Raw genomic sequence first — 14,564 nt, 5'->3', positions numbered from 1 at the left:
TTAATTTTTGCTTAATAAAATTTATTAAAAATGTATTTATGACTATTTTTTACATAATTTAAAATCATTTTACATTAATTTTTTAAAGTTTATATTTCATATTTCCTTTTTTTTTAAACATAACATATATTGTAAATTTTATTTATTAAAAAGTATATCTTAGATTTTTATTAAATTTAATAAAAATATACTTAAGACTACTTTTCACATAATATAAAATCTTTTTGGGAATATTTTTTTATTTTCTTTTATATTGTAAATTTTATTTATTAATTAAATTAATTAATTAATTATTAATTTAAAAACTTAATTTTAGTTTTCAATTTTAATAGATTTTGAATTTTTATACTGTTAATCTTACTTTTTGCAAAATCTTCCTCATTTATTTATTTATTCGTTTAAAAAATAACTTTTTTTTGTTTTTTTTTTTAATTTTTATTTTCTTAAATTGAATAAAAATATTTTTTTGACTATTTATACATAACTTAAAACTATTTTTACAGTATTCCAGAATTTATTAATTTTTAAAATTTTGTATCTTTTTATATTTAATAAAAAAATTAATTTTTTAGACATTTTTTAAAATTTCTTTATTAAAAACTATATTTCTAGATTTTTAATATTTAATCTTATGAGATTTTAATTTTTTGTGCATTAATTCTATTGTTTATTAATTTTTTTAATGTTATGTAATTACATTTATAAATTTTATAAATGTAAAAAAATATGTCTATCCTTAATTTATTGAAAACAATTAGAATTTGATAAAGATTTCTCTAATAGAAGACAAAGGTCATTCCCTCATCATTTCTATTCGAGAACTTTTAACCTTACTCTTCTTGCTTTAACATTCTTTTCCGAGACATAATTTACTTAACGTAACTTAGTTTATTTTTGTATTTTGGTCTTATAAAAAGGGAAGGCAAAACCAATTCTAGAAACAATTTTAACCTCAAGCTCATTGTCTAAGCCAATCTAGCCTCAAGATTTTTGTCTCTCTTCTTCTTATTTCGATATATAAAATTAAAAATAATACATTTTAATAAGTAACAAATAAGGGACAATAAAAAAACATACAACATTGGGGAGGACATTTGACGACACTCATATATTTTTTGTTAAAACGCGACGATACAAGAAAAACCATTCGTATCAGCCGTACGAAATAATTATTGATGTGTGGGCTTCCGGTGCCGAGGCCCCGGAACGAAGAACAAATCCGTAATGCAAACGTGGCCATCGAACAATCGGTGTTTATTTATTGAAGGCATCAACAAAGCCCGAACTGACACAATGGATCCGAATTGCAATGTTTGAAACACTGACAGACAGAATAAGTAAAATGACGAGCTGGATGCGAATAAGAGGAGCAGCGGCAGCAGCAACACCAAAACCCGTAGTATTGATTAGTTAAGTTGATAATGTCGTAATGTCTCGCATTTACATTGCGGAAGTAGGAATTTATAGAGGCGTTGTGCTGCTAAATTGAGTTTGAATTTGATATGAATAGCGGCGCATGTGAGGTTGAATTGCCGTCCGTCCGGTGTGCTAATGACAATTGGCCGATGTGAAAGGGTTGCGCCGGGGCTCCGCTGTTTCGCCACCGCACATCGCCCGACAGATTCGCTCCCCTACGGCCCTACACTTGCAGATGAACGTGTTTACTTCCAACGATAAATGAAACGGACATTCGTACTGTTGCCCGTTACTCGGACGATATTTTCCAATCAGGAACACACTGCACTGAATTATTTCACCCTGAGCATAAATTCTAAACATCGCCGGGTAAATGCTGTATAACAAGGATTAAACTGTTTAAAAATTAACATTTCCTTTTATCTGATACACATTGTTTGTTTAAATATTAAAGAATCTAATAAATTTAACTAAAACACTATATAATTAAGGCAGAAACGTTAACAAAATTCAATTAAAACAATAATAAAAAAATACAGAAAATATATTTTTATTATAAATATAGGAATATAAAATATTATAAAATGAAATTTTAAAAATATTTATAAGCAACATTTTTTAAACAAATAAACTAAAATTTTCAAAATCTTAATTAACAGAAATATTAAAAAATGTAGTTTTTATAATAAAAATAAAGAAAGGTAAATTTTGAAAAATTAACAAAATTATTAATTGTAAATAAAGTTACATTTTTAAAGAAATTAGATGTCAGATTTTAAATACATTTTATTTAGTTAGAATTAATATTTTTTACAAATTATTTATTTTTATTTAATTTTTTATTACATTATTTTAAATATCTTTGAAATCTTAAGGATCTAAATATTTTATGATTTTTTAATTAATAATATTTTAATAAAAAATGTTTGTTATTGTTTTTTTAATAATTAATAATTTAAACTTAAATATATTTATGAATTATGTTTCTCTTATTAATTTATTTTCAGAATATTTTGGTTCTAAATTAACATATTTTTTATATATGTATATAATATTAGTTTTTATAATTTTAACCATATTTTTATGAATTTTTAAATCAATTAAAACGTTTTAATAAAATGTTTTAATAAAAAAACTTTAACATTAATAAATAAAAAATTTATAAATTATTTATTTTCATGTAATTTTTTTTAATATTATATTTTTAAATTTTTATATAATTTTAAGGATTTAAAAGTTTTATGTTTTTTTAATTAATAATAATATGTTTGTTTTTGTGTTTTTTTTCTTTTAATTAAATTTAATTATGTTCATTTGCATATAAATGTATCTAATTCTTTGAAATTAAATTATTTTTGTTATATTTATATATTTTTAATTAATTAAATTATTATTTTTTTATCATTTTTTAAAGAAATTTTTTTATTCTTATTTGTAATTTTGATTTACAAAATTATATTTCTTTTATAAATTTAATTTTTAATTAAATTTATCCTTTTTTTTATTCAAATTATTTTGTAATAATAATTTTTAAATAAATATTTTTCATTTTTTAGTATTAATAAATATTTTATATAACCTACTTATTTTTTTAAAATATCCTTATTTTTTTTATTTTTTTAATTTTCATCTTGATAATTTGAACAAAAATAATAATATATAAATATTTATAATAAATTATATTTCTTTTATGAATTTATTTTAGTTTAGAAACTTTTTTGGAATCAATAAATATTTTATTTTTTATAAATTATTCTTTTAAGATATTTTTTTTTTTTTTCAATTTAATAATGTTTTAATATATTTATTTTTAATTTTAAATTAAATTTATCCAATTTTTTGAATTTAAATTTCTTTGTTATACATACTTTTTATATAGATATTTTCCATTTTTTTATTAATTATTTATTTATTTTTTTTTTAATTTTTTAAGAATATTTGTTTCTTTTATTTTTGTTATTTTGAATTACAATATCTTTATTTAAGTAATATCTTGATAATTTAAATTTAAATAAGTATACATAATAATATATAAATATTTATAATAAATTATATTCCTTTTATAAATTTATTTTTTATACTCACTAATTTTTTATATTAAATATTTAAATAAGTTTTAGAAACTTTTTTTTGGAATGAATAAATATTGCACTTAAATTTTTTATAAATATTATATAATATTTATATAATTCATTTAGGATATTTATTTTTTAAAATTTAATAATAATGTTTTAATATAAACAAACATATTTGTTTTTGTTTTTTTTTTAATTTTTCAATTAAAATTATGCAATTTTTTAAATTGTTATCCAGTTTTTAAATATTTTAGGTACTACATTTTTTATATTAATACATATTTTTTATAATTTATTTAGTAATTCAAGTTAATTTTATAGAAATTCAATTAAATATTTTGAATTTCAATTATTTTTTAGTTTAATACACAGTTTTTTATTAATTTTAAATACTTTTTTGGGATTTCAAATATATATATTTTTTAGGTATTTATGTTTTATTATTGTTTTTTTTATTTTATTATCTAAATTACACTTACATTTTTTATTAAAAAGGTTTACTACGTTACAAAATGAGCTAAAAACTTTAAAATTTACATGTAATTTCTTAAAACATACATTCACTAATATAAAGAAATTATTGGAAAATAGAAATAAAATAAAAAATATAAGTTTGGGGTTTGCAACAATGGTAATTTCCAATGCGGGCCGTTCCAGTTGCGCAAGTCATAATCGTCGAAAGATTTTTGACCTGCACACTCCACTCTAATTAAACGCCGTTTATTTATCCATTTCGGATCATTGTTGTGAAAAGTGCAACAAACTATCGGTTTAATTGCCAACGTATTGACGCTGATAGTGCTTGGTAAGTGTTTCCGGCGATTGTACTTACGTTTTTTTTTTCCTCCTTCTTTTCATTTTGTTTTATAAACTATATCGCTTGGGTTACATGAAGTAGAGGAATCGCCGTTCCTTGAGCATGACGAGACTGTAACACAAGACAATCGTGTCACCATGGGAAAAGTGCCAATCGATATGGAAAGTCGATTCGAATAAGTCTTTTCGACGTACGGGTACTTTTATGTTGCGTCGTTTCAATTGCTTCGCAATATTGTTACGTTTTGAAACTGGTTCGGGCAATTATTTTCGGGTTGCCCCCGGTGCGGGGGCAGGAGGAGGAGGTGGAACGGGCGTCGGAGCAACGAGTACCCTTATAAGTTATACGAAAACCACTTAAAATATACCTGGTCCGTGGATGGTATTATAGCATCCCGTGGCTGCTGATTACGGCTCCTGTTATTTCAGCAGAATGGCGAATATTAGAATCCCGAACGAGATTTATAGGCGGTGTCTTGCTATAAGCCATCGCAATCTTGGATAATGGGCCTCGCTTCTGCTACTACCAGAACTAACATGGCGGACGAGAATTAATTAATTGGCTCACAAAATAAAGACCATAAATTCTCATAGCGTCACAAATTATGGGCGAGATAGGGAATGTCGCGAAATAAAATAACCATATCTGAGCTGCCTTGCCTGCACCAGAGCTCCACCATCTACGCTCTCTGCTGTTGTGTTGCTCCTCTTCGCTATCGTGCCAGGGGCGGAACTCCACCGCATTATTATTATTTTTCCGTTGTGCCGTCTTCTTTCTTAAATAACATCTGCTACGTTCTGTCTAATTTTATTTGGGTTTAAACATATTGTTAAATTAGTATGGTAATTTGAACATCATTCATAACTTCTGAAAGAGACATCAAAACAACCAATAATTAATTCCGTATAATTATCATTTTACTAACTAAACTAAAATTTGTGTTTTAAATTTCCAAATCAAATTTTCTTTAAAATTGGATTTTGCATATTTAATATACGAATTTAAATAAATTAACAAAATTGTTTAAAGTATGTTTTATATTATTTAAATTTATTGCTTATTTAATATAATGGATTTTAACATGTTTTAATTTTTTCTCTTATTTTTTAACAAATGAATAAATAATTTTGATATATATTTATTTATATTTTAATTTATTGATTTTTTTATTATATTACTGATTTATAATTTTATTTGTTATTTCTATATTTACAAATTTATTTATTATTAAATTATGTACATATTTTATATTTTTTTATTTTATGACAATTTTAACTTTTTGAAGAAAAACAAACATAAATTTATTTTTTATTATATTTCGATATTAAACATTTAAAATGAAAACAATTATATGCTTTTATAACTTTTTTAATTGTTAATAAATCATAAAATAGCATTAAATTCTTTTTATATAATGCATATTTTATGTTAGATATTTAGACATAATTTTTGATTACTTTGATATTTAAAAGATTAAGATTATGGTTTTTATTTTGCAATAAAAAAAAATAAATAGAATATTTTAGAAAAATTATGTTTATTTTGACAAGTTATTAATATTACAAGTTTATAACATAAATTCATATTATTCTTAATTATCAGTTTTAATAACTTATATTAAAAAAAATTTTAGTTATTATTTTTTGATTAAAGGTTTATTTTACTAAAAATTTAAAAATATATATATATATATATATTTATATTTATATTAAAAATTTAAGATTGCAAACAATTACTTAAAAAGTCATATTTTTTTTAATTTATTTTATAGTTTTTAGTCAGTTTTTAATAAATCATAATGAAAATTTACATTTTTTATTTTTATTTTTGTAATAATTCTAATTATTATAGATTTTTCTTTCCTATTCTTTAAAATTTTCTAGTGTACTGCAATACATTTTTATATATTTTTTTGTTTTTTAGAATTTTGTAGTTCTAATTCACTAAAAAATTAACAAAAATTAAATTGAATATTTTAAGAAATTTCTGATTATTATGACAATTACTTCATTATTTATATTTATATATTAAAAATTTTTGATTGAAAACAATTAGCTAAAAAGTATTATTTTAAAATTTATTTTATATTTTTTATCAGTTTTTAATAAATCATCATTATATTTTTTATTTTTCTTTTTATAATTTCTAATTATTTGTGAATTTATAGATTTTTTATTTTTAAAATCTCAAATAAAATTAAAAAATATATTATAATCAGAAATTAAAAATTAAAAAAAAAAACAAATAATTACAAACTATATTTTATTTTTTATATTTCTAAATCATTTTTAATAAATAATAATAAAAATACTGCAATAAATTTTTTATACATTTTTTTAATATTTATAATTATGTAGTTTTAATTCATTTAAAAATATAAAAAATTAATAAATAGAATATTTCAGGAAATGTGACCATTTTCAAAAAAAAAAAAACAATTAAAACGTATTTTTTTCTAATTTATTTTGTATTTTTTAATCAATTTTTAATAAATCATAATATAAACTTCTTATTTTTATATTTCATTTTTGTTTCTAATTATTTGAGAATTTATAGATTTTTTATCTTTAAATTTTTCCAATTCGAAAAAAATTAAAGAGAATATTTAAATCAATTTCAAATCGAATTAAGAAAAATCATATTATATTCAGAAATTAAAAATTAAAAAAAAAACAATTAATTACAAAACATTGTTTTTATATTTTTAAATCATTTTTTAATAAATAATAATAAAAATACTGCAATAACATTTTAAACAATTTCTATTTAATTTTGAAAACGTTATTAATATCTCAAGTTTAAAAAATTAATTCATAATATATATAAAAATTAGAAAATTAAATGAAAAAGGAAAACAATTAACAAAGCAAAGTATTTTCTTATTTTTTTATATTTTTAAATGGGATTTTAATAAATTATAATATAAAAACTGCCATAACATTTTTATACATATTTGTTTTGAATTATATTGTTTTTCAAAAATTTATTATATATTTATAATTTTTAAATATAATTTCTTATCATTTTAAAAATGTATATTTTATAATTTTATATGGTTTTTTTAGTTATTTAAAGGTACATTAACATATTTTAAAAATATTATGTACAATTTTTTATTATTTCTTATTTATAATTTATAAAGCTTTTTTAAATTTTGTTAATAACTCGAAAAACAAAATTATTATCATATTCAGATATTGAAACTTTTTAATAAATCATAATAAAAAACACATTTTCTTTGTTTATTTAGAGAATTTGTTTAAGGTGGCAAAAGTTTATTATTCGATAAATAAATATTTTAAAGGATATTTGAGCAAAGAAGAAAATAACAGGACGCCTCTGTGCCAAATCCCCCTTTAAGCCTTGTCCAGAATTCAGCACATAAATAATGTTTCCCTTTTAATTAACTTCATTAAAAACTATCGTATAAGTGTTCAGATAAGTTAAATAAAAGACTTACTAATTATCCTGTAATATGCACATGCGTACCTTCAAAATACTTCGCTAATTCGCATTATTTATCATTCGAGCGTTTAAAATACGTGATCAAGGATAAAATGTTTAATAACATTGAAACAACTATACAGATGTGAATTATACAATATTATTATTACCGATGCCGGGAATTAACCTTGTTGATTTACACCGATAATGTTTATATTAATTTTAATTTACTATTTAGTGAAATTTTAAACATACACGTTGATATGTGATGTGCAGTGATATAAAGATTTCGTCTTAAATGATCTCCAGAATTCCATATGTTTTCAAATGTTTATAAAACATCGGACGGATTTGTTGTATCTCGTATACGAGATGTGTTCAACAGATCCGACTAGTAAAAAACATATATGTTTAAATTTGTTGCTGTGCCCTCGTACAAGCCAATTTGAGTACATTTATTGACTTCATAACACGGTTAATATTTAATTGGAATTTTAAATAAACAAACAAGTCGATTACATTAAATAATTCTTATTGGACTCGTGCACGACTATAATCTAAATATTAATACAACTCCAGTTAATTTTAGATGGGCTTTCAAACAATGTGGTGTTTACTCAAAGAATTTATGATAGATTTAGAACCGTGGAAGCTCGTGGTAAATCAATTAATTTTAACGCAAAAAAGCAAAACGATGCAATTTCTAAATAAAACAGACAGTCGGAATTTTCGAACGAGTTGGCGCAAGTGTGGATCAAGTCAAAGTTTGAGCCGACCTTGCGCAGGTGTGCGATACTAGACTGGTTGCATTCCGCCTGCGGGTGTACCATTGCGGAATGCACCGGCCGAGACGTGTTCATCAATCGGCACAATCGATATTTATTCCGCGGGCTTTCGGTTATTGAAAAAACCTCCGAAATTAGAGCTGGAGTCGGACCTAAGGGGGTGGTGAATGGGGGCATCTCCGACAGGTTTCCAAGTTGGAATCAGCGTGTGTCACGGCCAGACGTAGGAAAGTGTGTCCTGTATAAATCTTAATAAAGTAGCAGATATGTGGTGATAAATCCCCATTTCTCTCGGAGATATGTCCTCATTAATCCTAAGCGGACATGTCCGTTTACGGGCCTTCCATAAAGCACTTCCATGTTTCTGGATATCATACGGGCTGCTTCTGCTGCTTTTCATTTCTATAACTCTGATTTATCCACTCTTATTCTTTATTAAGACCAAAGTAAAAATACTTTTATGCTTTTATTCCCCCGTCGGAGCTAAACTCGGTTTTATTTTATGAAATAAGGAAACTATTTGGCTGTTACATTTTTATTATAAAAAGCCGAGTGTTTAAAATTAATTTGTTGGCAAAGAAATTTAATCAAAAAAATAAATCTTTATCATAAAATCCGGCTTAATTCATTTCGGGCTCGAAAAGAAATAATTTCAAGCGTCCTCATTTACACAACCCTTTGGTAAACAAGCCATCATTTGGATAAAAGAAGGGGGATCGCAGACCCTTAAATTCCAAGAAATGAGAAGCATAATCACCCAACCCTTTCCGACCAATTAAAATTTCAAGGAATAATAGTCTGCCTCCTAAAAAATTCAAACTCTAATTTATATATTTACTCCGTTGACAGAGATTGGTTTTAATAATTATATTATATCGTTACGTCCGAACTTTTCGAAACGACCCTAATTTAATTTAATTATACCAACGAGATAATGTATACATGAATAATGCATCTTATAGTTGGACCTGTTGGAATTTAAAATTAATTTTATGATTCGGCCATAAAACATTGGGAATGGCTGCCGTTTTGACTGGGCGCATTAATTAATAAAATGTAATTCGGTGGCGACCGCCACAAAAAACCTCGACTCGCGACGCGTCTTCTTGGAAACATCCGGACGGTGGGTGCTCCACCTCGAGTACGTGTAAACGGAAGCGATTGAGCGTCGGGGTGCCCCCGGGGTCCATAATTACGCATCCCATAAACGGCGGCCGGTGCGCAAAAGGGAGCGGGCCGCCCGCCGCGATCCGGCCCCCCGGGCGGACGCCCCACGGCTTCCGACAAATCACGCAGCCTCCGGACCTTGTGCTACTCATGTTTTCACCGCGTGCCCGGTTATTATTTAATTACCGGCCCAATAATGGGGCAACAAGTCGCTACTGTGTCGTCTTTTTTATATTTCGATTAGGGAGGTGGCCGTAAACCCTTCCAATTGGCTTAGTGGCTAATATGTTAAGTTTGCACCCGAGGTTCAAGGGACAGAACTTAGTTTAAAGATTTTAGCTTCGTATTAGTTAATGAAAAACCAACAATACTTGATGGTTTTAGGAATAGAACTTTATTCAAATGTTTGAGCTTCCTATAATAATTATAGCAACAGAACTAGATTGAAAAAAACTACCAACGTTCATAGTATCTGAGAAAAGACTAACATTATTAGATTATTATAACAACAGAAATTGATTGCCACATAACTAAACACAAAGATTAACAATATTGGATGATTATAGCAAAAGAACTAGATTCAAAGATTTTAGCTCCAGAGATTTTAATGAAAATCTAACTATACTGGGTGATTATAGCAACAAAACTTGATTCAAACATTTTAGCTTCATTCTATTTAATGAAAAACTAACCACATTAGAAGATTATAGTACTGTATTGAAAAAAGCTAACAAGTTTAATAGTATTTAAGGAAAAACTAACAATACTGAATCATTAAAGCAACAGAAATTGATTCAAAGATTTTAGTGTCGTACTATTTGACAAAAAACAAAAATATTGGATAAATTTGGGAAGAGAACTTGATTCAAAGATTTCTGCTTCATTCTGTTTGTTGAGAAACTAACAATGCTCTATGATTAAAGTAACCGAACATGATTCAAAGATATTAGTTTCAGAATGTTTGATGAAAAACTATCCCCACTAGATTATTATAGCCATATACCTGAATACAAAGATTAACAATACTGGATGATTATAGCAAAAAAACTAGATTGAAAGATTTTAGCTCCAGAGACTTTGACGAAAATCTAACTATACTGTGTGATTATAGCAACAAAACTTGATTCAAACATTTTAGTTTCATTCTATTTAATGAAAAACTAACCACATTAGATGATTATAGCACTGTATTGAAAAAAGCTAAAAAGTTTAATAGTATTTAAAGAAAAACTAACAATACTGAATCATTAAAGCAACAGAAATTGATTCAAAGATTTTAGTGTCGTACTATTTGACAAAAAACAAAAAAATATTGGATACATTTGGGAAGATAACTTGATTCAAAGATTTCTGCTTCATTCTATTTGTTGAGAAACTAACAATACTCCATGATTAAAGCAACCGAACATGATTCAAAGATATTACTTTCAGAATGTTTGATGAAAAACTATCCCCACTAGATTATTATAGCCATATAACTGAATACAAAGATTAACAATACTGGATGATTATAGCAAAAAAACTAGATTGAAAGATTTTAGCTCCAGAGACTTTGACGAAAATCTAACTATACTGTGTGATTATAGCAACAAAACTTGATTCAAACATTTTAGCTTCATTCTATTTAATGAAAAACTAACCACATTAGATGATTATAGCACTGTATTGAAAAAAGCTAAAAAGTTTAATAGTATTTAAGGAAAAACTAACAATACTGAATCATTAAAGCAACAGAAATTGATTCAAAGATTTTAGTGTCGTACTATTTGACAAAAAACAAAAAAATATTGGATACATTTGGGAAGATAACTTGATTCAAAGATTTCTGCTTCATTCTATTTGTTGAGAAACTAACAATACTCCATGATTAAAGCAACCGAACATGATTCAAAGATATTACTTTCAGAATGTTTGATGAAAAACTATCCCCACTAGATTATTATAGCCATATAACTGAATACAAAGATTAACAATACTGGATGATTATAGCAAAAAAACTAGATTGAAAGATTTTAGCTCCAGAGACTTTGACGAAAATCTAACTATACTGTGTGATTATAGCAACAAAACTTGATTCAAACATTTTAGCTTCATTCTATTTAATGAAAAACTAACCACATTAGATGATTATAGCACTGTATTGAAAAAAGCTAAAAAGTTTAATAGTATTTAAGGAAAAACTAACAATACTGAATCATTAAAGCAACAGAAATTGATTCAAAGATTTTAGTGTCGTACTATTTGACAAAAAACAAAAAAATATTGGATACATTTGGGAAGATAACTTGATTCAAAGATTTCTGCTTCATTCTATTTGTTGAGAAACTAACAATACTCCATGATTAAAGCAACCGAACATGATTCAAAGATATTACTTTCAGAATGTTTGATGAAAAACTATCCCCACTAGATTATTATAGCCATATAACTGAATACAAAGATTAACAATACTGGATGATTATAGCAAAAGAGTTGGATTTAAAGATTTTAGCTTCAGAAACTTTGATGAAAATCTAACAATACTGGGTGATTATAGCAACAAAACTTGGTTTAAAAATTTTAGCTTCATTCTATTTAATGAAAAACTAACCAATTTAGAAGATTATAGCACTGTATTGAAATAAGCTAACAAATTTAATAGTATTTAAGGAAAAACTAACAATGCTGAATCATTAAAGCAACAGAAATTGATTCAAAGATTTTAGTGTCGTACTATTTGACAAAAAATAGAAAGATATTTGATAAATTTAGGAAGAGAACTTGATTCAAAGATTTCTGCTACATTCTATTTGATGAAAAACTAACAATACTCTATGATTATAGCAACAGAACATGATTCAAAGATATTAGTTTCAGAATATTTGATGAAAAACTAGCAACACTACAAAATTTTAATACCAGATTTACAAGAACTCCATATGAAACTGAATCAAAAATGGACACCAAGTCACTGCTGTCATTTTTTCTTTTTTCCATTTCTATAGGTAGCCATAACCCCTTTCAATTAAGGCATTCGTCGCAGCTATTCCAAGCTAATACAGTTTAAATTTGCGGTCTGGTTTTAAGACTCGTAATTTCTCCCCTCGCAGTCATGTACGTTATGGGATAACGTAGACGTATAATTCGTACAGATGCGAAATAATTAACGTGGTTGTAAGTCCCTGGAACATCGAGAGAGCGCCAGGTCATGTTTCGTCTAGCAACACATAAGCAATTTGTTGCAATGGCTTACACTGTTCCGTACCACTGGGTTCATCACTAATTGGCTTTCTACCACATGTTATAATCTGACACGGAACATAATTGTGCAGTGATAAAGGCTTTTGTTCTGTGTGCGTGCCCATGTTTTAGTGGCGAACTAGCCGACTCTGTTCCGTTGCCACACGGACGTCGAGATGGGAAACTTGATTTTCACGTAAATGCTCCAACTATGTCGGATTGGATAAATCTGATTTGGCTATTATTTATGTGTTGCGCAAAGAAATCCGGTGCTGATTGAGTAAATCGTATCATAGGCTCAAATTGATGGTGTGGCTGTCGCACAGGATTTAATAATAGTTGTAAAATTAATTAAACATAATCGAACCCTTAATTAACCGGGCAATAATTACGTCTGCGACAATCTGGTAATCGCAATCTGGGATCTAAACTCGTAGGAGTATAAATATTTAAGCGTAAAACGAAAGCAAAATGGAATGCAAACGAGCAAGCCCGCAATATCAATAACTAAATGGGCTGTTGAGAGTGAGAGCGCTTTGTAGTTAAAAATGCAAAACACACTTGCAGAGCCATGCAAATGGTGCACGCGGCAGGATCCGAAGAGCTATGATCCGGTCCGGGCGACAATGAGACAAGAGCCAGTACTGGACCCCAGACAATGCCCACGACACCAGATGACTCCTACGACTGCGGCTCACCGGCTATGAATATATTTGCATCGGGTGGCCATAAGTCTCGGGGGAGACGAGGCCCAACCAATATCTGATGCTGCATTATTATACATACTATGGTCGCATTAACACCACCCAGAGAAACGTAAATAAAACCAATCAGCGATCCCAGTCAAAGGCCAGGGTTCAACAACATCAAACTAACATGTGTTCGGACGGGCCGTCCGACTGCTAAATTCGCAAAACCTTTCAAAATTAATTTCAGATAATTTAGAAATTTTGGATTAATAGTATTTGATGTGATTTGAATGATTTTATTAACTGAACTCCATTCAAACATTTTGCCTTCATAGTTATTGATGAAAAACTGACAACATCAGAAGATATTGGCAATATAGCTTAAGTTAAAGATTTTAACTTTATAGTATTTGACGAAAAACTAATAACTCTGGAAGATTTTAGTAATAGCAATGATTCAAGAATTTTGGCTTCGTATTATTTGTTAAAAATAGCAACATTAAATGATGTTATAGTTAGAATTTGATTGAATGATTTTGGCTTCAAAGTATTTGATTAAAAATTGGCAACACAGGAAGAAGTTATCAAACTTGGTTGAATTTAATAATAAAACTAATTCTAAGATATAGAATTAGTAATATTTGATGAGAAATTGACAATGCTGGAAGATTTTTGCAACTGAATCTAGTTCCAAGATTTTGGCTTTATAATATTTGATAAAGAACTGGTAACATCAGAAGATTTTGGCAATGGAGGTTATGTTAGACATTAACTTCAAATTAATTCATGAAAAATTGGCAATATCATAAGATATTAACAATAAAGCTTATTTCAAAAACTTTAACTTTATAGTATTTGATGAAAAACTAGTAACTCTGAATGATTTTAGTAAGAGCACTGATTCAAGAATTGTGGCTTCGTATTATTTGTTGAAAATAGCAACATTAGATAA

Source organism: Aethina tumida, chromosome 4, assembly GCF_024364675.1.
Source record: "Aethina tumida isolate Nest 87 chromosome 4, icAetTumi1.1, whole genome shotgun sequence".
NCBI lineage: Eukaryota > Metazoa > Arthropoda > Insecta > Coleoptera > Nitidulidae > Aethina > Aethina tumida.
The sequence above is the reverse complement of the archived record's forward strand: the minus strand, read 5'-3'. Positions refer to the sequence as shown.